A 27,207-nucleotide genomic window follows, 5' to 3' on the forward strand; every position below is an offset into this window, starting at 1 on the left:
TCCTATTTTACAGTGTGACGTTTATGAACTTTATCATTGCAATTATAAAAATATGATTACAAAATCTGTTAGAGAAGGTCAGCTTTCCAAGGACCGTAAGTCCGACGTGCATGCCCACAGGCATGGCCGTATCTAACATGGTTTAACAATAAACGCAGTTGGAATCGTGTTTATCATTTGATTTAAGAAAATGAATTCTCATTTGGTGAGTTCCTGTTTCAAATTACGTGCATGAAATGATGAAAATTATCACATAATAAAATCTGAAATTTCATGTTTTAATAAATGAAAGCTTTTTTTTTTATTTTTTAAGACATTGCAAAAATGTTTTTCATCGTACTTCAGCTACTGAAACCCCCAATTTTTTTTTATTCTTTGACGTCACGAGGTTAGGAATGTTTATATAAAAATTGGTAACCTTAAAATGTTTAATTTTTTATTCAAATATTTAAAAAAAACATTAAATTTACAACACACGTTTTCATTATTCGAATGACAACTTTTTCTACTTAGATTTTAGTTCTACTTAGATTTTGTTTGTAGATTTTCTTCGACATTTTTGCATTATTTCGCGGATTAGCTAATACGTATAACAACAAAGTCTTGTCAGAGAAATAAATTAGCTCTGGAAACAGTTTCTTAAAGTTGCTGCAGCTTCATTACCCTGTGAGAAAAATGACAAAAATATAGTCAAGTTTAATACAGGGGATGTTATATTACGGATATTTCCTCGTGCTTAGCAACGAAATTCATGAGGTATTAAATAATCTGAAAGACTATTTTATTTACACCCTTTATTTATGCTATTTATACCCTTTTTCATTACCGAACTTTCCCCACTTCGAAGAAAAAACAAACAAACTAATGACGCAGTTATTGAAAGCCGTATCCAGATGGAATTACGGAGCAGATATAGTTGCTTACAATAGTCTGCAGTATCTCAAATGATGGTGGGCAGTGCTGTTCGCAAATTTGTGGGTATGTTGCTGGCATGCTTCTCTTTGTTCCTATTAAAAATTGAAGCAGAATAAAGGCAACAATAATTGAAGAAAAGAACTTTAAAGACTTCCATTTGGCATTTTTTAAAATAATGATCTCGTCCTCAAAAGATAGTAACTTAAAACGCATGTTATGTTCATGTTGGGACTCTGCAGATAATTGCACTCTCATTTCCCCAGTCTGTGTCGCCGCAGTGCTTCCTTTATAACATTGTGTATATAATGTTGAATTATCATGGTACATCATCAGCTAGGCTATTGTTGTTTTGTTTCGAATTACGGCCGAAGCGACTTTGGCTATGAGGCCGTGTTATGTTATCATCAGTTAGGCAGTTTCTATAGGCAGCACACAATTATCTTTAATGTCAAGATGAATGTTCTGTGTTTATCTTCTCGTGCAGTATGAACAACAAAGAATTCTTTTGCGGACCAAAAGAAGCATCTCTACACTATAACACCACCACACCTGACAAGTGGGATGATATGTAAATATAAATACTGTTCTCCGGGGGGCTTCTATACCCGAGCACGTCCATTTGATCTAAACAGCAGGTGTTGTGATCCATCGCTCCATACCTCTGCTTTCCCGAAGTCTGTCTAATCAAGTGATACGGCCAGCTCCGTATCGTACAAGTCAAACCCAAGCATTATTTGTGAGTTATGTTTCGTTTATACACATTCCACTCATCCAAGAAAACAGAGGCTGTGGGTTGCTGTATGGCAGAAGGAAGGAAAGCCCCAATCTATTTAGCTCCATCTCTATTTTTTGTGCTTCTATATATCATTATTTTTTCATCTTTGAATTGTATACAGCAGCTAATTATCAGCCTTTTTACTGTGCTGCTGTCCAAGAACTGATCTATGACTAATATGACATCATGCAATAATACATCACTCAATGTCTGTTAACTCTAAACCATGATTCATTTCCATTACTATGCACGACTACCCCTTCGCGTGTGCCCTTCTCTATATACTTGTTACAACGTAGCGAGCCATTAGCATGCAGCATTTGAGAAATATTGGATGCTTCCTAAAAATTTTACAACGTAATAAATTTAGAACTATATTCACACTTTTTTTGCTAGAAACTATCAAATTTTATAAGAAATATTAAACGTTTCACATGGACTTTCTATTGCAATTAATTTTTGTTGAATTATCCGCATACGGCTTGCTCCAAGTCAGGGTAGAATAACATCTCCTTTTCTTTGTATATATGGAATATATAATTTCATTTATAATAAAGTATATAGTTGACCTTGGGAGAGGACACTTTCTAGGAAGAAAGAGAGATAGAGAAATAGATCGAGTGATAAGTTTGAGAAAGTGGAGGAGGAATGAACATACTCTCTGCGATACACAAATACTGTGTTGATTCGACACAGCTATAGTTCTAACACTTTTGGTAATCCCAGTAGTCTCATTCATTCGGAAACATTAGCGAATGTTATGATTTCAGGTCTACGTGCATAATTACATTAAATAGACTTTTGTTCATAGCGGTATCAGTCTCAGGCTTCGTTGAAAACTACATGGACGACATTAGAATGAGATCAACCAATAATTAGTGCTACAAGTGCCATGGATCACAAGATCGTTGGAGTGGCAGAATTTGTAGCAGAGGGACTGTACACGCAATCAATGAGGGCATCTCTAAGGAGTTGAGAATCTCTGGAGATGCACAGTCAAGTATTACACAGAATTCTGTAGATAACTGAATTATGAAGCAGTTATTCAGTCTAAAAATAAACACTGATTACATACAACTTGAAGATTTAGTTGGCTAGTTAAAGTTTGGTAATCTTTTCCCCATGGACCAACTTCGTGCAATGCACACAAATATTACTGGATTTTTTATGAGGAGGAAGAACAAATGGTTATACGATGTTTATTTGTGGTTTTTGATTTTCAGATATGAAGTCTTTTGTTCGACGAATAAACCCTTATCACATCGAACCTATAAGGCGTCATAGTTTTAAGTTAATAAGGAATAATATGATTTCTTGATGGTCTACTTTGAGGACAATTATCTCCTCTAAAGGTTTTTATTTCTGATTGAATACGTACAGAGAAACATGTTATTCAGTATTTTTGCTATTTATGGACAAAATATTACATTAGTCTTATATAAAAAAATAGGAATAGATACTCCGCGCTGCGAGAATAACATAATTCTCATATAAATAGTAGTTTCATCGTTTATGCGAACCCCACAGTGCCCCTTGTTCTGTACCGATGGTAAGTAGAGTTTTGCGGGAGCCCCATGGAGCAATGAACCCAGCTTGTCTTAACACAACGCAGAATTCTGAAGGTGGTACGGAACGGGTCCCCTGATATTGCTAACAGGTCGAATGTCCTCCAGGGAATATCTGGACATTGTTGCTTATCACGCCCATCCTACTACGTTGTCTTTTTATCCAACCAGTGCAGTGACGGTTATTTCATAGACGACAATGTTGCTGTTCATCGCGCACGAATTGTTCAGCAGTGGTTCAGCGAGCATAACAGCGATTTCATCATCTTCAGTGGGCACCACAAAACTCGGATTTGAACCCTATTGAGAATATATGGGACATGACAGAAAAACAGATCCGGGAGCAAAGTTCTCTTCCATCAAATGTTTGGTGAACGTCTGGCATGTTGTAGACGGAGATGCAGTCCAACACCTTGTGGCATCTATGCCAAACCGCATATGTGCTGTAATTACGGCTAAAGGAGATCCAACACGGTATTAAATTTAAGTTTCTCATTCAGTAGTCGGTATGCGTATAAGTAAGTAAAGATGTGTGTGTGTGTGTGTTCTAGGGGGCAGGGTTGCCTGTTCCGAGGGGCAAAAACCCAAGTTTCCTGGATCAAAACACTTCTACTGTTGAATGAGACCAGCTAACTCACCATTTGGTTGAAAAGACCCGATAAAGATTCATCACATCATAGACGGGTTTCGCATCCGGGTCTTGTCAACTAAGGGGCTCGTCTATGCCAAATCAGCTATGGAGGTTCTTGCCGGAAGCGATGCCGAGTAATTTTTTAAAATTCCTTTAAAGGCATATTTAGCATAAGGGAGGGCAGGGGCGCGCCAGTATTGTCCGGCACCTGTGTGCAAAACTTTAGTTGGCGCCCCTAACCCGCCCCCTCCAATAAAAAAATAACTTTTAAAACTCATTTTTTTAAAGTATCTCTTTGACGCCTTTACTATCCTGGCGCCTGTGTGCGTCGCACACATTGCACATATGGCCGGCGCGCCCCTGAGGGAGGGCTCTGCATTTTAGAATTATATTATAAACTGCAACTCTTACCGGCTCATACAAAGTTCGCAGAATGTTTCTTTAGAAGTCGTAGATGATATAAGAAGAAGAAACGAACTACAAAAACGTTACGAAATGCCTAAATTTTTTTCTTCGAAGAGTACTTCTTCGACAAGCGTGCCAAATTTCATTTATACATCTTTAAGTATTTGGGATGTTGCGATGCTAATTAGCATAATGTTCTTGTTAATTTCTTACAGCAAGTACAATCTTGCATGTGTCGCTGTTTTAATTTGGGATCAGTAATGCGACTGTAGACTGATGAGGGATTGAGAGCACGCTGAGATTCTCTGTAGCGTTTTCTTTTTAGAAAAACATTCTCAGCCTTCTGAGAGTATTTGTTGGTAGTGCGAGTTGCTTCAGAAACTACAAATGCGTTTTATTTGAACCGAAATTGCATGTTTTAAATGCGCATAATCAACACTCTTGTTAAGAATTTCATTTGCGTATCATTGGGATCGAACGCTTTTCTAAAGCTTCTGGGTGAGCATACGTATGTGTGTGTGTGTGGGTGGGTGTCAGAGGTGTATCGCTTTTCAGTGTAGCTTATGGCTGATATGTTTACCCGGATTTTCTCTTCTTCAAAGGATCGTCTCCGCTGCTTTGTTCTTGGTTTAGCCACCCGAACAGTTACCTTACCGTACATCCTGTATTCGCAGCATGGCTCTCCTAATTTCCGTGTTATTCTTATCTAACAGATAAATTGGCAAGGCTTTCAACAGACGCTGCAATACTCATTCTCCTAGGAAGGCGTTGCTATAGAAACTCCTAGCTATATGCTATTGGCGGCTTACTAATTTACTCTCTGGTCACTTCGTTTGCTACTTAAAATGATTATTTCAGTAAGTTAAATGCACATAGTTAAGCAATATTTGTTGGCGCCTCACGTAATGGCACGTCCTGCAATGGCTGCTAACTGGGTCACAGTTATGATGCATGTGAAAAGGTAAAGACAGCAGACCGGTGAAACTGACTGTTTGGACAACAATGGCGATAAGTTTGAAGTGACAAGATGCGTCCATCGAGAGTGTCCGAACTCTCTCTCTCTCTCTCTCCCCGTGTGTGCGGGTGCGATTTATGTATTTTGGTAGGTGGATATTAGCATAAATTAATTTCGATCAACAGATCTCCCTCGTTAGCTTGGGTGTACTTTGGGAAGATAACAGTGCTGCTGCTTCATCGTTCGTGTATATTCAAGTCACGTGTATTTGAATTACAAAAAAAAAAAAAAAAAAAAAAAGCGGACATTTTGAATTTTTATCAGTTAATTATAATTAATAAGAAGTTAATTATAATCAGACTTTTTGAAAATTAAAGTCCAGTTAAAGTCCATATTTATAATTTTAAAATTATGCAACATTAATTAACATTAACTTATGTCTTGTTCAGTTTCATTGCATTAAATGATATTTAATATATTCAGTTTAATTGATAATTAAGTTTAATTTATTTAGAAATATTGCATTAAAATAAAATGTAAAGCGCTCGAATATTCATCCTCACTTCTGTCCAATCATCTTCGATATGTGCTTATTGTAAGACGACTTTAACTGACATGACACCAGAGTGCAATGAAACTTTGTCCTTCCCTGCTCTCACCAAAAGCAAGAGTGGAACTGGTAACATTCTAAAATGGCTGATCAGTAGCAGTGAAAAAAAAAAAAAAAAAAAAAATCGTTGAAACGATGACAAGGATTTACTCTGTTTTTGCCTCATTTTGTCTTGTCTATTTTGATCAGCTTTTAATTTTTAAATAATTAAAATTTGCGATTTGCTCACAAATTTCACCGCTGTAGTCTTTGCAAGGACAACATTCGATCGCTTCTAGAATTAGTGTTGAAAATTACGGCTGGTTTTTTCATTTTTTTAACTTTTTATGCCATGAAAGGCCAAAACTGGTTAGTTAATGAGTAATATATTAAATTATTAATATATATATTAAATTATATAAAAAATATAAATAATATTAATATTCTGAAAGTTTTTGTAGAATTAGTGAAAAATTAATTATAAACTAAGAAAAGTAGAGACTGATATAACCAAGATGGGAACGTAGTCGAGGGATAGAAAAAAAATCTGCTATAACTGATGCTGGTATACAATGTAATAGAGGTTAACTATACTTTTTGTATGTCTTAACCAATTTTTTGTTTTGTTTTGACGTAGTTATAATTTAAATTTTCTATTTCTTCATGTTCTAACCAACTCTATTGACGAACGATATTCTCCTCTCATATTTGCTAACAAACGGCATCCGTTACCCATGTGTGAATGTATTATGAACAACTGCACGTTACTGGATCACCAGTTCTGTCATTACAGCGAGTGTTCATTTCCTGGGTTTGTCTTCTCTCTTCTCCACAACTCAGACGTTAGACAGCTCTCAGTGAAGCGTATTCAAATATCATGCCTGTTTTCGTTGTAACGCGGTAATTAGCGGTTCTGCTGCTGACAAGATTAAGTAGAAACTCGAGACCTTTAAATTAAACGGCAGGAACATTCCTCCCTTCACTCCTTCCGAAATCAATCTACCAGCTGTACTGCATGCACTTGATGAGACTGCTGTAATAATAATTGTTATAACAAACCAGCCGTATCACATAAATATTCGTATTTCAATATAAATGTATTTACTGAACACTAGGACTGAAAACAGTTGAACAGGAAACTGCTTATACACTAGTTAAAACTCACTATATTTGTTAAAACAACAGTTTGCAAGCAAGCAGTTGGAGAGATCAAAGTGGATCGGTTTCTTTACATATACATGATCAGAATAGAATTTGAAATAAATTAGCTCTGTTACTATAAACATATGCAGATAATTAATTCCCATTGCGACGTGTCAGCAAAGTTATAGTTATTTACGGTGACATTCACTAATTATTGATGCACTCACTAATTTAAATTTCTCTGCTTGCGTTTAGATACTTGACATAAGATAATGATATTCCAGGTTAATATAAATTAAGTGGTAGATAAAGGTGTTATTCAGATAGTAGATGAATTTCGCCTCTCGATGTGAGGCACCATCTCACTGAATCTCAAGTGACTTGAAAAGTTTCATGTCAGTTGGTTGAAATTACTGTCGAAGTGTCTGTTAATTGTGTACATTTTCTAGCTCAGCGGTCGGCAACCTTTTCAGACTCGGGGGCCACATTCAACTTTTATTTTTAATAATCGGGCCGCAAGCGTATAATTATGCGAAAATAGTGAGTGAAAAAATACTTATTTATCAATTTTTATTATATCAATCTTAAAAAAACACAAATATTTAAAGTACACACGAGATATGAAACTAGAATAAACATGAAACTCAGTGAAAAATTATTACCACGTAAAAACAAAGTAATATAGTTTATGCATCACAATATGTGTGTCTCCCTGTTTTTTTTGGTAAGCATCGATAAAATTTTTGGACATTTTCTAACGAAAATGCGTTCTATAATGTGTGCCAAAATCTCGGTTTTCGTCCGATGAAGTCGCCTTTGTTATCCCCACTCATGATGACTCACAAGGTTGACTCGCACCAAGTTGCACGGCGATATCAAGAAGTATAGGTATAAAATTATTTTTAATTTATTATTCATATTATAAAATGTATTATTTAAATAATTCAACATACGGGCCACATGCCATGCAAGTATGGTCAACCTTTTATGGGCCGCCGGTTGCCGACCCCTGTTCTAGCTTGTTTGCCCGATAGAAATTTCTGGGGAGGAGAAGTTTCCTCGAGTCCTAGACGGATTACAAATCTAGGTATTTCCACCCGAGAGCAAATACTTCCACATCCTCGCAACTGCCCTACAGTGGCGCTGTTTCATTACGTCTATAGAATAGAATTTCTCTTTGTTTGCGAGGCTGGTTGACCGTGTCCGGACAATTCATCGCAAAGATTATTCATAGCGGAGGAAAATTCATAGAGGAGACTATTCATCCTGAGGAAAATTAATCGCACGAAAATAAATCACGGATATATGTGAAAAAAATTCCCATATAAGAGATATTTTAAAAAATATTTCTTTTAAAAATATTTTTTTAAAATTTAAGAAATATTTTTTAAAATATTTAAGAAATATTTTATATATTATTTAATATTTCGATTATATTTAGCTATTTGAAAATTTTTATTTTCAAATACCCAAATATACCTAAATATAAAGTTATGTGTGATATGTGTGAAAAAAAGAAATATTTCCCATATAAGAAATATTTAAAAAAAATAAAAAAATTTAAGAAATATTTTTCTAAATAAAAATTAAGAAATAGCCGGTCTGGTTGGCCGAGTGGCGTGTCTGCTCTCCAGCCAAAATGCTGCGGGTTCGAATCCCGTCGTGGACATGGATATTTGTGATCGTCTGTGGAAATACGAGTGATTATCGGCGGTAGATGGCGTTGGTGTAGTTGTAGTCAGTTAGTGATTGAATCTTGAAGACAGAGTTCTAAACCAGGTGCCTTCCCTCGATGAGTACTTGGACTCCCTGGAGGTGTCAAATAATAATAATAATAATAATAATTCGATTATGCGAGGGTGATCTAAAACGTTCTCGACCTCGACCATAGATGACAACACTATCAGTACGATTTTTTTATAAGTTGGTACATCTGTTATTAAGCATCCATATGAAATAACAAGTCGTTCTATCAAGTAGTTTGTTTTTATAGCTATCTGAAGCAAAAGTGTTGACTGTATCCCTTCAAATGGATAAAACTGAGTATCGTGCGGTCATAAATTTCTTAGTAAAAGAAGGTTTAACGCCAAAATAAATTCATTCGAAGTTCATAAAAGTTTATGGGCACTCTTCTCCTTCGTTTTCTTTCGACAGTTAAGAAATGGGCTGCCGAGTTTAAACGTGAACGTACCAGCCTTGAAGATGATCCATGTGAAGGACGTCCAACAAATGTAACAACACCAGAAATCATTGCTCAAGTGCACGATATGGTATTGGATGACCGGCGAGTCAAAGGGCCTGAAATTGCTAAGACTATAGGCATTTCAAAAGAACGTGTAGGATATATTTTGCATGAAGAATTTCAAATGGAAAAGCTTTGCGCGAGATGGGTGCCGCGCTTGCTCACAGCAGATCAAAAACGCACTCGCATGAAAATCTCTGAACAGTGCTTGGAGCGTTTTAACAAGAATAAAACAGATTTTTGCGTCGATTTATTACTATGGACGAGACTTGGATTCACCATTACACATCTGAATCAAAACAGTGGATAGAAGTCAGCGCCAAAGAACACAAAGTCGGTTCCATCAGCAGGAAAGTTCATGGCATCGGTGTTTTGGGATGCTAAACGAATATTGTTTATTAATTATCTTGAAAAGGGTAAAAAAATAACCGGGGAATATTATTCCGGTCTTTTAACCACAGCAGACGAAAAATTCGTGAGGAAAATCCGGTTTGCAGAAGAAAAATATCATCTTTCATCAGGACAATGCACCTGCCCACAAAGGTATTTTGGCAATGGGAAAATTAAGGGATCTGCACTATGAATTGTTGGAACATCGACCTTACTTATTCCCCAGATTTGGCTCCCTCTGACTTCTGTCTCTTCTCAAAACTAAAACTCTTCCTCGCTGGTCAGCGTTTTTCTTCGAATCAAGAGGTGATTGCAGCTTTAGAAGGGTATTTTGCAGATCTTACTGAGAACCACTACATGCGACGGGGTAATGGCGCTGGACATCGCTGGAATAAATGTATTAGTCTTAAGCGAGATTATGTTGAAAAATAAAAATAATTTAGAAATTATAAATTCGTTTTTTCATTGTTAGGCTGAGAACTTTTCAGACCACCCTCCTATATATACGAGTATCACATCTGGACGGTGTCTAAATGCGCAGAAATATAACGAATGGATCGCAGAATAAGTATTCTTAAATGTGATGCCCTTTCTCCCTATACCTATTCCAGTTTTGTAAATATTAACATTTCATCAGCAAAACCTGCAGTATTTAAGTAATAAAAAATATTTACAACTTTTTAAGACGAAAAAACAGAAATTAGGAAACTCACCGATCAATAATATATTACTTTCATTGTATAAGAATAAAAATATTATGAAAACCTAATTAAAATCTAAACAAATAATACGATAAATACATAAAAAACTATATTTTGTGAAATTTATCTTGCACTGCCTTTACTTTTCGTATATCGGTATCAATGCAATATCATTTCAATTTTCTAGCGAATATAATGCTTTCAACGAATTTTTTCCGCGAAGAATTTTCTTGCAATGAAGTTTCCCAGTGTAAAATTTTCCACTCGATGAATTTTCCCCGCGATCAAACAATTCATCAATATCCCTTCTCCACCCAGTAGGTCATGTGTGTTTAGGCCGGACCGGAGATGAATCCTTATGTGAGAAAACCATCTTGCTAATTACGGCTAGAGTGACTTGGAAAAAAAATCCATGTTTGGTTTCTAGAGTGGATTCCGGTATCTAATCCTTAGCTCATCCACTCCGTAATGTGCGATAGGATTAGATACCGGAATCCCATCCGTGTGTGTGTGTGGATACTGCTCAAAACAATTAGGGCATATTTTGGTTTTCTTGTAAATTATAAAGTTATAAAAATAATTTACAAATGTATCACAGTTTGTAATAAATATCGATTATTTAAACAATATCTCCTCAATTATTTACAACTTTTTGTAAGAAATATTTATTCTTAAACATAAGTAAGAAATATTTATTCATGTATAAAGTACCCAATAGTTATAATTATTTGCAGAAATTTATAATTATCCCACAGAAACTAAAATATCCGCTAATTGTTTTGAGCAGTGTATATATATATATATATCTTTACCTCCTTTTCTTCAGTAGTAAAAATAAATTGATTACCATTTTTCTTATTTGCATAAAATTGTTACCCAGATAAATTTTTTTTTTTTAAATCCGACATCCGTCCACCAAAATTTTTTAATTCTATAGAACATTAGTACCGTGACTGCGATTAGGATATTTTCAGTTTTTTTTATTTATTAATTTTATATATTTTTTGTTATTTTATTTATTTTTTTACATAATATAAACCTTGCCCTGGAACAGTTTTTTCAAACAGCGGGCGGATCGCGACCCATTAGTGGGTCTGATAATCTTAATTTTGTAATTAAAATTACGATTATCATTAATGAAGAGGAGCGGGATCGTTTTTCATTATTAAGAGTTGCGTCTTTTTTATTCCAGACGTTTCAGTTTACACTAATTCTCTCTACATATGCATACAGTATGGTACATTGGCTCTAATTGTGTCCGTACTGTATTTAGTGGTGCAATAAACCTACTTCGTCTTTCTGCATTTGCTGATGCTGTTTGTTGGGGTGGGGGCGAGGAGGATATTGACTAAACTCTATTTCTATGAATATAAAAATGAATCATTCTATATTTCATTGCCAGCACACCCATGGCAATAAATATAACATTTCCTAATTTCTGTCTTTGTTGCTTGTTTTGAGTTTTTTTATTTTATTTTATTTTATGTTATATTTAATGTTAATAAAATTCATGTTTCATATTAACTTTGTGACGTTTTCGTTTTTACTTTATTAGATGTGGTATGGACACGTATTGTTTCGCGATGCTTTTGTTTCAATTCAGTGCATATATACATGTATGTACGTGTGTGTGTGTGTGTGTGTGTGTACTCGCACACACATGTGGGGAGTGCTGACTCTAAAAGTAGTGCAACACCAAGGCAACTCGTGGCTAAGGTGGAACAAGCTGCACGCACTTCGTTATCTTCCAAAAATCGGTTTATATGTTAGTACCCGATGGGTATCAGATATTAAACTGATTTTTGGGAGGCGGCAAAGTTAGGGCTTATTCCCCCTTTGTTGTGGTTGGTTGCGTGGTATGTACAATCTCAGTCCCCTCGGGGTATCGGGTAGGGAAGTAAACGTTTTTTTTTATTATTTTTATTGTGGGTTGGTAGCAGTCAGAGAAGTTTGATAAACACTGCTCTAAAGACAAAACGTGGATTTTTTTTCCAAGCAACTTCAGGCCTCCAATAAGCGGTGAAGAATTTATCGTCCGACAATGAAATTCATCTCTCACCTACTAAAGACAATCACAAACATCGTGTGATTGTCTTTAGTAGGTGAAATTCGGTCGCCTAGTCCTCCTGTTGGAGAACGGATATTCGTTAGCATACCCACTCTCCACTCGGCCAACCAGGCCTGCGAACATACGTGTGACTATTTGCGTTGGTCACTAGACACGTTAGGTTCCAGATCGCCATTGAATAGCGAATCATTGCCTCCCTCCACGTGTAGATAATGCATGTAATGGTTTAATAATATTTTTAAGCATTTATTTACGTCAGATTAGAAAAAAAAAAAATAGAATAATTTTTTCCAACGAAAAAAGTTATTCTGAAAGACTCGACATAAGGATAGAACACGCCAACCAGTGTGGTCAATCTACACCGGTATTTTTATTTTTATTTTATTTCTGCAGTAAGATTGTCACGTTTACGGATAACTGTAGTATTAACTAGTGTAATACTTTTCATTCCACTAAGCACTTTATTTATATTTTAACAAATGTAGTAAGCGTAGTGGGAGATAAGTTTAGCCCGAGGTCTCTCTCATCGTTCGACACATCATCCTCACTAAATTTATTTAATTATTTTTTTTATCTTAGTATTAATATAATCGGTTTACGCATCTTCCTCTATTCACTGGAATCGACAGCACCTTACTTTGAATTTTATCTTCATTAATAACAATAAAATGAAATAATAGTTATAAACAATTTATAATTCACAAGGACACACCAAAACACAAACAGATGTAGAGAGCAACGAACGTCGTAAACAAACAGTTCACGCAAACTGCGCATGCTATTCAGCCCAACATCATATCGTTAAAACCGTTGTATGAGTGAATGGAGTGTTGTGTAAATGGACACAGGTCATAAGACGGGATATTACTGTAAATTCCGACTATCGATTATTTAATGAAGAAATCGTCAGTTTGTGTGTGTGTGTTGATAATCTGAAATTTGCTCTTTATTTCATTTTTTTATTCCGTATTTTATTCAGCATGTTGAAGAACAAAATAGCTGCTTAAAGTTTTGATGCATTACTAACATATTAAAAGTAAGTTTATAAAATATATAATTTAATACGTAAATTAGTGGGGAAGTGGCCTTTCTCTAGCTCTCGCTGACCTTTCTTCGAATTTGCCCTCCTAGAATGAGAAGGGGAAAAAGACGATTTAAAATTATATCATAAATAGGTCTTTACAATAAACCAATCACATGCATACAGACAAACTAAAGCAAGGTTACAGAAAATGTAAAAATCTGTTATAGTGGGGTGGGTTTAAAAATTTAAATACCCCACAGAAATACAGTAAAAACTCAAAGGAAGATGATAGAGATTATGAAACCAACAAGTAGAAAAACTCGGAACATTAAATGTTGACCTGGACATGATTTTTGATGGAAGCATCTCTTATTGCAAACATTACATTATAGAAAGTATAGGAATGCTAAATAAAGGAAAGGGAATTTGTGTCATAATGTAATTTTTTCACTACCTGACTCCCTGGCGGTCTCTCTTAACAACAACAACATGACCATTAACCTCCAGTATAATCATAGTAATACTTTACATGGTTTACGATTATAATACGAAAGAGAGATAAAATGGAATGCATCTATAGATGACAATAAAAAATCAGTAGACAGTAACAATCATCTAAAAAAATCACGCTAAAGCAAAAATGCAAAAGAAAACGTTGCAATGTTCAGCAAAGCATGATGTCCACATGCCGAAAGAGGTTCTACTGTGAAATTTTGAGGTTTCTCTCTTTTATTTAATATTGGCTTATGTTTCTGTTGTTACTGTTACTATGCCTTTGTAATATGTAATATATATCTGTACTGTTTTCTACTCCTCTGTAAAATATCTGTTTCCTTTTATCTGTCTACCTATTTCTTTGGACGTTTCTATATTCTCATTTTGTTAACTTTATTATTCTTTATCCTTATCCGTTACCTTTCTATATCGTCAGTTAATCTAAATCCCTTTTCTCTATTTTCAGTATATTAAACTTATACTTGAGATTTCTAGAAATTTATTTGATTATTCCAGACTGCGCCACTAAAAATCTCTAATTGGCATAAGAAAATATTTATACTTCCACTAAAGCACCTCTATACAGTTAATTACAGCCGTGGCTAACTCCTAACTTAAAATTCGCACCAAGGTTTAATTTCTTTCCCGCTTACAGGATCGGTTTTATTTGGGAACAGTGCAGTTGCTAAAAAGATCAGACGGCACTTCTTATAAATAAAACAAACATGTTTATTCACTCTTAGACAATAATACAATGTATGCACTTAAATGATGTTACTATCATTATCTCTCAAGGTTAAGCATCAAGATTAAAACATCATATAGAACAACTCTTAGGCAAGTTATAAACATCAAAGACGTAAATTATCAAACAATTTATTCTGTATATCAAATAACTATCATTTTCTCTCAAGGTTAAGCATTAAGATTAAAACATCACAGAACAACTCTCAGGCATGTTATAAGCATCAAATACGTAAATAATCAAACAATTAATTCTGTATATATCAAAAACTATCAGCCCATTTACAATCTAGGAATTATCATGCTTTGACAAATAAATATCTCCGATTCTAACTTTCACAAAAAGAATGAAACACTCACTTAGCAATCAATTTTTCACACCATTACAATTCTAAATTCTATAATTTTCTTATCAGCTCTTTTAAACCATTTCAATGTAATACAACGCAAGCCTAAACTTTAATTTCCATTATTCTAAAAGCAGATTTACTTCATATGAATTAGTTTTCAATCTATTACATCTTTCAATCCTATGAATTCAGTCTATCCGAAACAGTCCTTCACATCATAAATTAAGAGAAAGTTTTCGACAAAAAAATTCAACTCACATTAATTCTTTAATGTGAGTTGAATCTTCTCTTCAGGCTTATCCTGGATCCCCCCCTCTATTGTTACGGCTTGCTCTATCGCTTCAGACGCATCATGGAAACCGTGTTCACTTCTGGAATTTCTCGCGGGGCTGGAGCTCGATCTTTCGGCGTTGTAGGTACTAGGACGTACGGTCTGATGGTCAAAGCCTTGTCATCCGATTCCTGAGCCGCTACTTGCTCTATAACGATTCGCCTCCAGTTACCCTCCACGAATTCATCCAGGATTCCATGGATCGACCTTCCTCTCTTCTCCCTGCGTCACGTCTCCCGATGCACGCTAGTCCATTTTTCCCAGTTGATTTTTGTCAGTCCATTGCTGACCTTTTTATTTCGCCTCTCACGGGACCCTGCGCGAAGTTTTTAGACCCCAGATATTTCGCGCAAACTTTGAATTTAGGTCTGAACTCCCCGTACCTGTCACCTGCTAACTCCTTTCCTTCTAGAAAGTTCCGACTTCTATCTCCCTGAAGTGTAGCTTAATCCCTTTTTCAGCACAGCTTCTGATGTATACCGCCCCCCCTTCTGCTATTGCTCTTGACGGCGGCGTCGGACTGCTTTTGTTACAATGGGTTTCCATTCTACCCTATACCAAGTGATACATCAAATATACTTCCGAACTCTAAGGTAATTGCCCCTAAACTTCTATTTTTAGATACTTGTTTACTTTATTTTAGCATGTTTAATTCCTTGGGGTTTCTACAGATGGGCATTTTGTATTACTTATGTAGATAATTCTAACCTACTTCTGCTCTCTAAGGGATTTTCTTTTGAAATACACACTCGTATTTTTTCCATCTACAGTATCATGTAAATTTTTCTGGGCTAATTTTATATGGGCTGATATTATTGTTTACATCTATTATATACAAGTTTAAAATTCTTGGAATTTCGGATGTGACTCCTGTAAAATCGATGCAATTAAACATTGTAAGATTTATGATGCTGCATCGAATTTTACACTGCCTCAGTTTTAACCATTGCAGCTTTGGACTACGAACATAGGAAGAGGCTGAACATTAATACTTTCTGTAAGTATACTCGTGTGATTGCGTGCGCGTGTACCATACTTAAGCATACCATGCTGGATCATCCTTCTCAGGTTCTCAACCTGTGTATTTCCTTACTGAGGCAGCTTAATGGAATAATTGGGATTCTGAGACCGAGGGAGCGACTGAATATTATATAAATTTCAGAGGTTTATAATTTTTTTTAAAAATAGTATTTATATAGAATTTATTGCTTTCATTAAATACTCCCTTCACCAAAGAATGTTTCTTTGTCAGGGGTGTTTAATTTATTATTTATTTATTTATTTTTTGCAATACGAGGGAGGAGATACACGTTGGTATAGGCTGAACAATCTCTCTTTTTTTTTTTTTTTTTTCGTGGTAAAGGTATTCACCAAGCACATTTTATCACCATTGTTTGGCTATGTCATTAAGAAGAGTAAAAAATATTTGACTTCTTGGCATTTGTTCTGATTGATCTGTTTCAAATTACGATCTCTAAAAGAAGCTATATATTGAAGCATCAGTTATTGTCAAACATTTCATTTTTTAAATCATAAATCGTACTACTGGAGACGATTGTTCTGCAATTTGAATTAACAGTTATTTTGACTGTGATGGTTATGAACATTGATACAAAGTTGACGTAAAAATACAGAGGGCGCATGCACGTTTCTCGTCGCGTATTAAACACCTGGCGCGTGTACTTTGCAGTAGTGCACATTCTCATTGTCTTTGCTCGACGATTAACATAAAGGTTTTGTATCAATACGCTCTTTTGGTCTCATTACGAGAGTTACTATACGTGTTAGTATGCTCGCCAAAATTACCCATTGATTCATATAACATGCAAAATGCTAAGACTTTCTAAGAGTAAAACTTTCTAAGAGTTTTTTATTATTATTATTTAATGCTATTTACCACAAAAGGACATAAATATGGTATTGCTACATAACATTTATTGTTAGCAATCAGTTTATCACTACTAAGCGATAAGTGTCTCAGTTTTAAATTTATGTTCACTTTGATCGGTTGGATATTTGAGCAGGACTGTATTTTTAAACGTGTGATATAAAGTATTTTAGCCCATCCAAGGAACAGGTACTAGTATATTTCAATATTCAATGTTTATTACTTCCATATAAGTAACTTAGCATTTTACTATGATTTTCTTACTCTAAGAAAATACGAGGAAAGATTGTTACATTGTTGCTACCAAAATGTCTGTTCAGATTTTCAAATCCTTTAATCGATGCAAAATAACATAATAAAAAATGGCAGATGGTAGGAAAATACTTATTATTATTATTATTATTATTATTATTATTATTATTATTATTATTATTATTATTATTATTATTAAGAGAGACTTCCAGGGAGTCAGGGATTCATCGAGGGAGTCCACATACTACATGCTAAGCACATATTAGTGTTTTGCAAAATGCCTTACAGTATATTCATTAGCTTGAGTGATCACTTCAACGTGAGTCATTATAGTAGTTTTACTGATGCATGTTCTGTATATAAGAGGCTGATGTCGGATGGTTACATATTTATTTTTAATTGGTCGACTCAGTTGATTTCTGAATATGATTAATATTGTATTATCAGAGTTTAGGCGGTCTTAATTTGTGTTAAGTCACTTGATGACAAGAATTATGTCATATTGTGTTTGGGCAAAGCTTACATTATTATGGATAAATGCTATAGCTATGTCATTGGCGCATCGGTCTCCTCTGAGAGGTAGCTGGTTAATATCATGCATAATAGATGTTGAAGGAGAGAGAGAACAGCTCACTGTGGGATTTCACAGGTGACTGGTAACGCTTTACTGCTGGTTGAGCCGATACGCGTTACTTATTTTCTGCTTTGAGGTTAATTTCTAAACCTGGCGCGAAGAGGCCCACCTGTTCAACGTGTCGTAGCTTTCTTACATAATAGAATTTCATGCATGAGTCTGTCAAAGGCTTTACACAAGCAGATAAAGAGAGCCACGACAGTTTATTTTTAATGTAATGCAGCGTTAATTAAGCCCGTAAAATCCTCCGAACAATGAGGGTACAACATCTCCAGTGGAGATGTTGTACCCTCATTGTTTAGAAAAATTAATGGCATGAAATATTTCTGCATATGTTTCGAGTTTGTGAAGAACAATCCACTCCATAATTTGGTTGATAATTGTTCGTGTAGCTATTATTTTATCATGTTATCATTTATAATAGCAATATCCGTCAAGCAGCAATTTTAACGTCTTAAGTTGGATGGTGATGGCCTATAAATAGCATTTAATACCAGTTGATGCTATTGATTAGGAATTATTTCAATGCAAACGTTTTTAGCATTCATGAAAATTACAATTGATTTCTTTTACTGTTGGTTTTTATTTGGTAAATATTAATACTCCTGTGTTTTGTTTGTCGGCAGGATATGTTGTTAGAATCCTGGAATTTGGTAACTAGTTGCTTCGTCATTAGCAGCGTATACTTCATATAGGATAATTTATTAATAATGTCAGTTCAGGTAAACCTATAACATAAAGCCAATGTTTTGGAATACTTCTGATGTTCATGTATAGAAGAGCTTTCACTTGATCAGCGCATTTGCGTCCATGCATTGAGCGAGTCGAGAATATGGCAGCTGCTGTATCAGCTGTTATCGAGTCTGTTTGACAGTATATGTTATTTTTGTTGTATGCTGCCGGTTTTCTTTTTGATGTGGTGAAAAGTCTCTTGTTCTTATTGTGAGTAGCTATTTATGTCTTCTGAGATTTGAATAGGCTTTGAATTTTTGAATTTTCTGAAGAATATTTTTACATTCCTGATCCATAAAAACCGATACGTGTGTGGTTCAGCGGAATGTGGTAGACTAATGTTAAATACTCGGTCAGGAGGATTGGCATATTATATTGGGATATGTTTAATCTACTAGTGTCTTGTGGGCTTGCCTGTAAGACGAACTTGAACAACGGCGGATCGTGACAAACCCCCTTTTTTTTTTTTTAAACTCTTCTGATAGCCGAATTACGGCCTGAATGTTGCAGAGTGGTTCCAATAGCGTAACCTAACTTTAAAACAACGTCTTTTACATTTTATGTATGAAAGGCTTCATGGATGCTAATTGCCATATCTTCTTTATATTGTCGCTGATTTAAAAAGCTTACTACAACTTTAAGAACTTTAAGGAATTATGTTCTTGACGTAGTTCAGAAGTCACTTTTAATATAATGTGCCCGTCTTATTAGTCAGCTACTTGACTCTTTTTAATATCTTTTATAAGCTGAAAGACTTCTTCCACTATAAGATTTTTATACGTAACAAAGTTCGTTATTTTAATTTAATTTAATTTATTTATTTTTGTAATTTGCTCAGTTCTGCTTGATGAATAATAATAATAATAAAGGATAATTACCAAATGATTTTATGTCCTTAATATTTATACCTATACTAAAGAAAAATAATGCAGTGAACTGCAAGGATTTTAGAACAATAAGCCTCATTTCCCATACATCAAAAATACTTATGAGAATCTTAACACGAAGAATTGCATCTAAGGTGGAAGAATTTCTTGGAGAAGATCAGTTTGGTTTCAGGAAGGGTAGGGGAACAAGATATGCGATTGGACCGTTAAGAATAATAAGAGAAAGAAGTCTGGAAGTGAATAAAGAAGTTAATATCTGTTATACAGATTTTGAAGAAGCTTTTGACTTTGTAAAATGGGATAAAATGGTGGAAGTAATGGAAAAGATTGGTGTAGATTGGAAAGACAGAAGGCTAGTTATTTCACTATATATGGGACAAACTGCCATGGTGAGATACATATATGGTACTACATATATGGTACTACAATGTTAAAATTGTAGTACCATATATGTAGCAATGTTAAAAGAAGCATTGGAGAATTCGGAAGAAGGAATAAAGATTGGAGGCAAGCAGATATTTGCAATAAGATACGCAGATGACAAGGCATTATTATTAAATACTGAAACAGGACAACAACAAGAGGCAAATATGGATATCAGAATAAATGGGGAAAAATTGAATCAAGTAAAGACATTTAAATATTTATGAAGCGTGAATTAGCAGTGATGGAAGATGTAAGAGTGGCATAAAAGCAAGAATAGCGATGGGAAGAGATGCCTTTAATAGAAAATGGAATTTATTCAGAAGTAAAATGGATAGATACCAAAAGAAAAGACTAATGAAATGTTATGTGTGGAGTGTTGCCCTCTATGCAGCTGAAACTTGGACATTGAAGAAAGAAGAAATTAAGATTTTGGAAGGCTTTGAGATTTGGATTTGGAGAAAGATGGAAAAAATCAAATGGACAGATAAAATAACTAATGAAGAGGTCTTAAAAAGAGTAGAAGAAAAAAGAAGTCTGTTAAGGAGGATAAAAAGAAGAAAGGGAAACTGAATCGGACATATTCTGAGAGGGAATGGAATCATCAGAGATGCCAACGAAGGAAAAATAGACGGGAAAAGACCCCGAGGAAGAGTAAGGAAAACAATGCTAGATGACATGCTGAATGGAGACAGATACACAACCTTGAAAGAGAAGGCTCAGAACAGAAGAAAGTGAAAGGAAAGTTTTTGCTACTAAAAGAAAAATCTGCTTAACTGCAGAATACTTAAGAAGAAGATACAGTATGTGACAGAGCTTTTCCCCGGGAAATTCTAATTTTCGTCCCGCAATATTGACAGCTCGGACAGAGAACACATACTGTTGAGATACTGTATGTAGTGAGCGCTAGACGATGTGCAGGGCATTCGGTGGATCCATCTACCATAGAGCGCTTTCCACCATGAGCTCTCGAACTCCATGCATGTCTGATATAATAATACGTACTTTATCTCCTTTTTTAAAAACCTATTTTCAAGTTAATGGCTGAGGAAAATGCCTCACTTGGCTAGGCTACCTCATTGTGATGTGGCACGAAAATGCAATACTGTACTTGTAAAGGTCATACTGCTTCACCGTTAATAATTTCCAATATGGGCGATAGATGGTGCCACAGTGTAGTGTAACATTTGATTATAGGCGTCGTATTTTTTTGCTTTATTGTAGCGTCTTCTGATTGAAGCATTGAAAATAATAAGATGTTATAAAATTCCAACTTGAGTAAGTATATTTTATTACACATTTTAAACATATGATAAGATATTTTAGTGGATTTAATTATCTTAACGCCTTGGTCACAACGGTGATATGGTCATAGCAACACCTATCGTAGCGAAACTCGTCATCAACGATTTCACAAGTATCGCTTAATTTTAATTTTTCTGATAAAATAACAAATTTAAATGACAACTGAATTATTTTTTAGTTATATTTAATATTAATGTAATAATTAATATTTAAATAAACATGTCCAAAGAAAAACACGAATGAAAAATCACTATATATATATATTTATATATATATATATACATATATATAAATATATATTTAAATTTAATTTATCCAAAAATATTAAGATAAAAAAAATTATTTTTATAAAATTAATTGTTAAGTTAAATTATAAACTAACCACTATCAAAATATTTTTAATTTTCTGAAATGTTTTTATGTAATTTTAAGAAAACTTCCGACACCATATTATAGTTTGTATGATAATAAAATATATATGTTGTACATTGTAACTACCTTTAACCGTCTCTGTCAAGGGGTGAGTGACTGTTCAAGGATCGAAATGTGAGAGCAGTCTTGCTGACACCCGTACGGCACGTACTTCGCACCACAAAGCTTTTTGGTTTTGATCGGTGCAATTTTTGAACCCTTCTGGGGTAGAAATTGATTTGAAAAATTAGCTTAGATAAAAAATAAAGTAAAAATAAAATAATATAATATAATATATATATTATTTTATTTTTATATATTGAGTGTTGTTAGGCTTCCTAACTGTATGTATACTTTTATTTATTTTATTATGTTTTCGATCGTGAACGGATGATATGCTAATTATGAGTATACTATATTATATACTATATTATATTATATTATTTTATATTATTTTCGGCTGGTTAGTTTTAGTCGTGAAAGATAATTCCTCGTAGGGCTATCTGGATATTAAGAAAATAGTTTACTTCGTTTTGTTTTTTCTGTTAGATGATCCTTTTCAAATCTTTGAGAAGAATCAGTCTGTAAACTTTTGTAGTTTTTTTTTTTTGTCAGTTTATTACTTGTATCGGATTATTAATATGCGACATTCTAAATATCTTAATGGCTAAGATAGTTTTGGCTTCTGAACGTTCAACTCTCAATACTTGCATATTTTGCTTTTGCAGTACTACAATAGTGCTTTTAAATGTCGTCGATTAGTAGATATTCTTGCATGGAGTTCGAATTTAAACAAATAGTATTAAATTACTGTACAAACATTTAAGATGCCTTGGTATATTTTTAAGAGTACTTAAAAATATACCAACTGTTTAAATCTTATAGTAGAGTAATAGAAAAAACCTCGCAGTTGGAAAGATGTCATTCACTAATAGATTAGAATTTTGTAAGCATTATGGAATTCAGGTGAGAAATATACGCATTTGATTGACACACACGATACATGTAGGATTAGAGGAACCCATTAGTCAAACACCGAAACCCCGGCTAAGCTGGTTCTGGACTTCAGGATGGTATACGAGTATTTGAATGTTTAGAAAAGCATGAAGTGACTGAATTATTTATTCTTTAAAACTGTGTATAACCCATTAAATCCAACATTTTGAATTGTTTTCTAAAGACTGGAAGCGTTTACTTTCTCGAATTCATATATTGTGCTGATGATAATTTTTTTCCCCTTTCGTTGAATATATACCCCCCCCCCCCCATTTATGAACTGTCAAGAACGTTGGTCCTTGTTACAGTTAGTGAACGAGATCTTGAACGAACGAGGGTAAAGTTGTGGCAGTAAAATGTTTATATATATATATATATATGTATACTAAGGGCTCTGACGCCTACGGCGCCCAACCCCCCGTGTTTCGGACTGGTAGGCCGGTTCTCCTTGAATTCCGATGACTCGAATTTTGAAGACTCGACACTCAGGGTAGCCCCTGAGTTTCAAAACTTTCAAATAACTTGACAAAAACGTTAAAAAACAAAAAAGTTGCATAAAAACGTTACAGCCTACATCCGTTTCAAGCCGACGTCACATCCATTTCCAATTTCAGCTTATCATTTTATAGTATAGAGTAGATATCTATATAGCAAGTACTTTATTTTATAGCAAGTATTTTATTTCCATTTGGCAACTAGCTGTAGGCTGAACAAAAGTAAAAAAAAAAAAAAAAAAAAGGTGGGGGAGATTAGGCGAGTTACATTTTTTCTTCGTGGCAAGTAAGATTTTGCATAATTTGTCGAGCTGTGTGGATGTACATATAATATAATAATTGGAGCCAGAGCACAGAAGACGTCTGTCGCCATCCCGTGATACGAACACTCCTATATTTGTCTGAAAGTTGAATTTTACCAGAGACAAAAACAATACTTACCTGAATCAGAAATAATAATAATAATAAAAAAACAAACAAACTTGCTTTTCTAACCAGTGGTTAGGATCGAAACTATAACGGTCTTTCTTCTATTGGTTTAGTAATAGGATATCAGAAATATTGCCATAAGGCTGCATAGGTACACCGTTATTATTTACTAGAGTGTCTTTTAAGTTATATTATAAGAAATAGATGATTATAAACAAAAATGAAAACGTAAGCAAAAAATTTAAGAAAAATAAATATAAAATTTAACTTTTTACGTTTGGTAACATATGCACACTGTTCTATGGTTTTATTATTTTTAAAGTGTTCAGACGAAGATAAAAAACAAACATCGGTCGGTAATACATACTGGAAACCAGTGACTTAATCGTAAGAACTGATTATGTGCAGAATTGAATCTCCAGTCATGCAATACAATATATATTTTATAAATATATTGCAATACTTTTCACATAGAAGAGAAATAAGTGAAAATAGCTGGATTGATATCCTTTAAATATGGAAAGAATATCAGTCCAGATAAGAAATCAAAATTTCACTTTAGTTTTGTTTTATATATTCAAGTTCATTGAATATATAAAACTATCTTCAATACAAAAATACTTTGTATTTTACTTTAAGTAAAATACAAAGTAATTTGTTGCCTAACCCAAAATGAATAACAACAGTGCAGACAGTTTCGCACTACCAAAAGGACGAAGAAAGAAAATATTTTGGATGAATGTTCTTGCAGGGAAATCATAGAGAATATGTGTGTGTGTGTGTGTGTGTGTGTGTGTGTGTGTGTGTGTGTGTGTGTGTGTATTCATAAAACAAGGCATTTCTTTAGGCTCCTCCTTACCTTCGGCTCCAAGTAGGATGCGGTTTTGTGTAATATTTTGATGCCACCATTTTGAAGACTTATGCAGATGGCTCGTTTTGTTCTCTGGGCTTCTCGCACAAGAATAAACACATATAAATATTAAAGAAGACAGGAGAGTCTGTAGCTGTTCGCAGCATTTAAATGAAGTGTTATATGTCTCTTTAATATTGTGTTGTACCGAAGTGCAATTCTATTTTTTTTTAATTTTATTGTAGTTTCAGATATTTTGCAAGATAAAGAAATTATAATATTTCGTTTTCTTTTCCACTCACCTCTTTCTCTAATCTCTACGAAAAGGGGGAAAAAATGCAAATATGAAACTGAATTTCCAGCATGGAAATCACGACAAAGCTTATCACCAGAGTTGGGATATAACAGGGTTAAGAAAAAATGTGGGGACTACGAATATTCTAATCAAATGGTCTCCTATGAGTTTCAGTCAAATTGAAATATTAAAAAAATCAAGAAAAATTGAAAAAACCGTAACTCTTTTGTGAGAAGTCAGGAAACAAGTCTGTTTGTTTGAGGACCTCGTTTGTGTGAAGTCAGCACACTACAGGGCACAGCTGTAATTATACCATGCAGATAATCAGGAGCTTATGCAGAATTCTCTAATCATCACTATGTTGATGAATGAACACTTCAAATGACGCTCATGACCGCGTGGTTTGTTAAGTATAAATCCTTTCCTGTGCCGCTATCAGCTTAGCTGCCATAAATTTATATCCGCGACTTAGATAAATTACCAGAAAATGCCACTCGACGTAGGCGATACGATCCCACCTGAAGGTGCATATATTAGGCTTTCATATCTGAACACAGGAAACCATTAATATTTTCTCGCCATCAGGCCAATCTACTCGCACTCTCACTCCTACATGTTTTATGACATTTCTTCTTTTTATTTTTTCTTTATGCATATAACACTTATATATATTTATTTACTTTATTTATTTTTTTAATGAATAAATATTGCATAATTTTCTTATGAGGCGTACTTTTCTAAATGCTGAAATTCTGGAATCAACCGGCCAGGTTGGCCGAGTGGAAAGTGTCTCCATCCGAAAGCCACGTTTTGGAATCTTATTGTGGCATAGATAGTTGTAAATCTCTAGATAGACGATTTGAGTTGCCTCGTACTATCATCTTATTGGAGGTTTGAAATGTTTTGAAATATGTTGCTATTTAATGAGTACAAATAGCTGCATATTGGAAACCAATTTTTTTTTCTCTCGAAAATCCATGCTTCTATAAATTAAATTTTTGATAATTATCACAATTTTATAAAACTGAGGCCTGTGAAAAATGTCCCAGTTTCGTACTTCTGAATCAGCCCTTGACTAGCATTATATTCTTAGGATTCACGTTAAGAAAAACATAAAAATACAGGGCAACTTATTTTTAATCAAAGTAAAACACAGGCAGGTAGAGAAGTATTTTGATTTTTTCCCCAAAAAATACGCTTGTCCACATTTCTAGACACTTATCCTGCAAAGTCCTTAATATCATTGCAACGTATGTGGAGGAAGGGACTCAAGATTACGCAGCTACCTCATGCTCTCGCTTTTATGTTCAAGATAAAAGATTTGGTTTTCTTGAATTACAACCGACGCAGTTAAAGCTACTGGGACAGTATATTGCGGACAGACTGTTAATTGTTACGTTTTTCTGACCACGTTACTTGTTTGGCTGGATGAAAACATGGTTGCCGGGAGGAAAAGATCAATCCCTTTCGTATGGAAGACCAGCCAAGTTGCCTTTGTCGAAACGTCATTCAGTCAATGGGAAGTAAACTGAAAGGGAAATGAAAGCTGCTTAATATATTTCGGAGTATGTTTACCACATTCATTATCACCTACTCAACCAAGAATGTTCTTTTCTTCTTCTCATTATTATACTGTAAATAAACATACGTTTGTTTTTTCCTCATTTCATCATAAGATGGTCCGACTGAAATCAAAATTAAAAGTACTCTTCAGACTTCAATAAAGATTACGAATATCATTCGATTCCGTCATGCGAGAGAGAAAGAATTCTATTACTTGGAATATTTTGCCTTCAATTCAATATATTCCATAAACAATGTCTAAAATACTAATCTCCTTTCTCTTCTTCTTCTTAGAGTAGTAAGGAGATCTGGGGGGAAAATCATCCAGTGAATTTCAGTGCTATCAAAACACCGTCCTGTCTGATTACCCAGAAGAAAGATCGCACTTCATTTCCTCTTATTTTTGATGGCGTTCAGATTTCTGGTTGAGATTAGTTTTTTTTCTTCTTGGGCTTCCTTTCACATCCAGCTCATCCTGATATTAGCATATCACATCCATAGCCTCCAACACCAGTATTCCCCCCCCCCCCCCCCAACTCAGCTCCTACATTTTGTAAATCCCAAATTCGATTAAGCTTCATATATTGTTCTTAGGGAGTTTTGGTACTGTCAAAATCCCCCCCCCCCGACCACCAAAAATTCTCGATTGCATACAAAATGAACGCCTCCATAAACAATTGGCACAACACTAATGAAGGTTGCCGCTTTCGACAACAAAAAAATAC

The 27,207-nt window shown here is 34.5% G+C and overlaps 1 protein-coding gene and 1 non-coding gene across 6 annotated transcripts in view; both read left to right on the forward strand.

Annotated features, from left to right (window-relative positions):
• LOC150100469 (5'-AMP-activated protein kinase subunit gamma-1-like) overlaps positions 1-27,207 on the forward strand; it is an 855,293-nt gene that overhangs the window by 92,430 nt on the left and 735,656 nt on the right. Inside the window, exon 1 of one of the 5 annotated variants that reach the window (XM_090402492.1) lies at positions 21,387-21,417. The exons of the other annotated variants lie outside the window; for them this stretch is intronic. The gene's annotated coding sequence lies outside the window, so the exon portion shown is untranslated. Of the gene's footprint in view, positions 1-21,386; positions 21,418-27,207 lie in introns of those variants that run through there. 5 annotated transcript variants of the gene reach the window in all.
• On the forward strand, positions 21,948-22,075 carry LOC150100470 (U4atac minor spliceosomal RNA). Its single transcript, XR_016549316.1, has one exon. It is a non-coding gene; the product is annotated as a U4atac minor spliceosomal RNA (small nuclear RNA).

This window comes from Typopeltis vanoorti, chromosome 13, assembly GCF_054136105.1.
Source record: "Typopeltis vanoorti isolate ZY-2024b chromosome 13, IOZ_Tvanoo_1.0, whole genome shotgun sequence".
Classification (NCBI taxonomy): domain Eukaryota; kingdom Metazoa; phylum Arthropoda; class Arachnida; order Uropygi; family Thelyphonidae; genus Typopeltis; species Typopeltis vanoorti.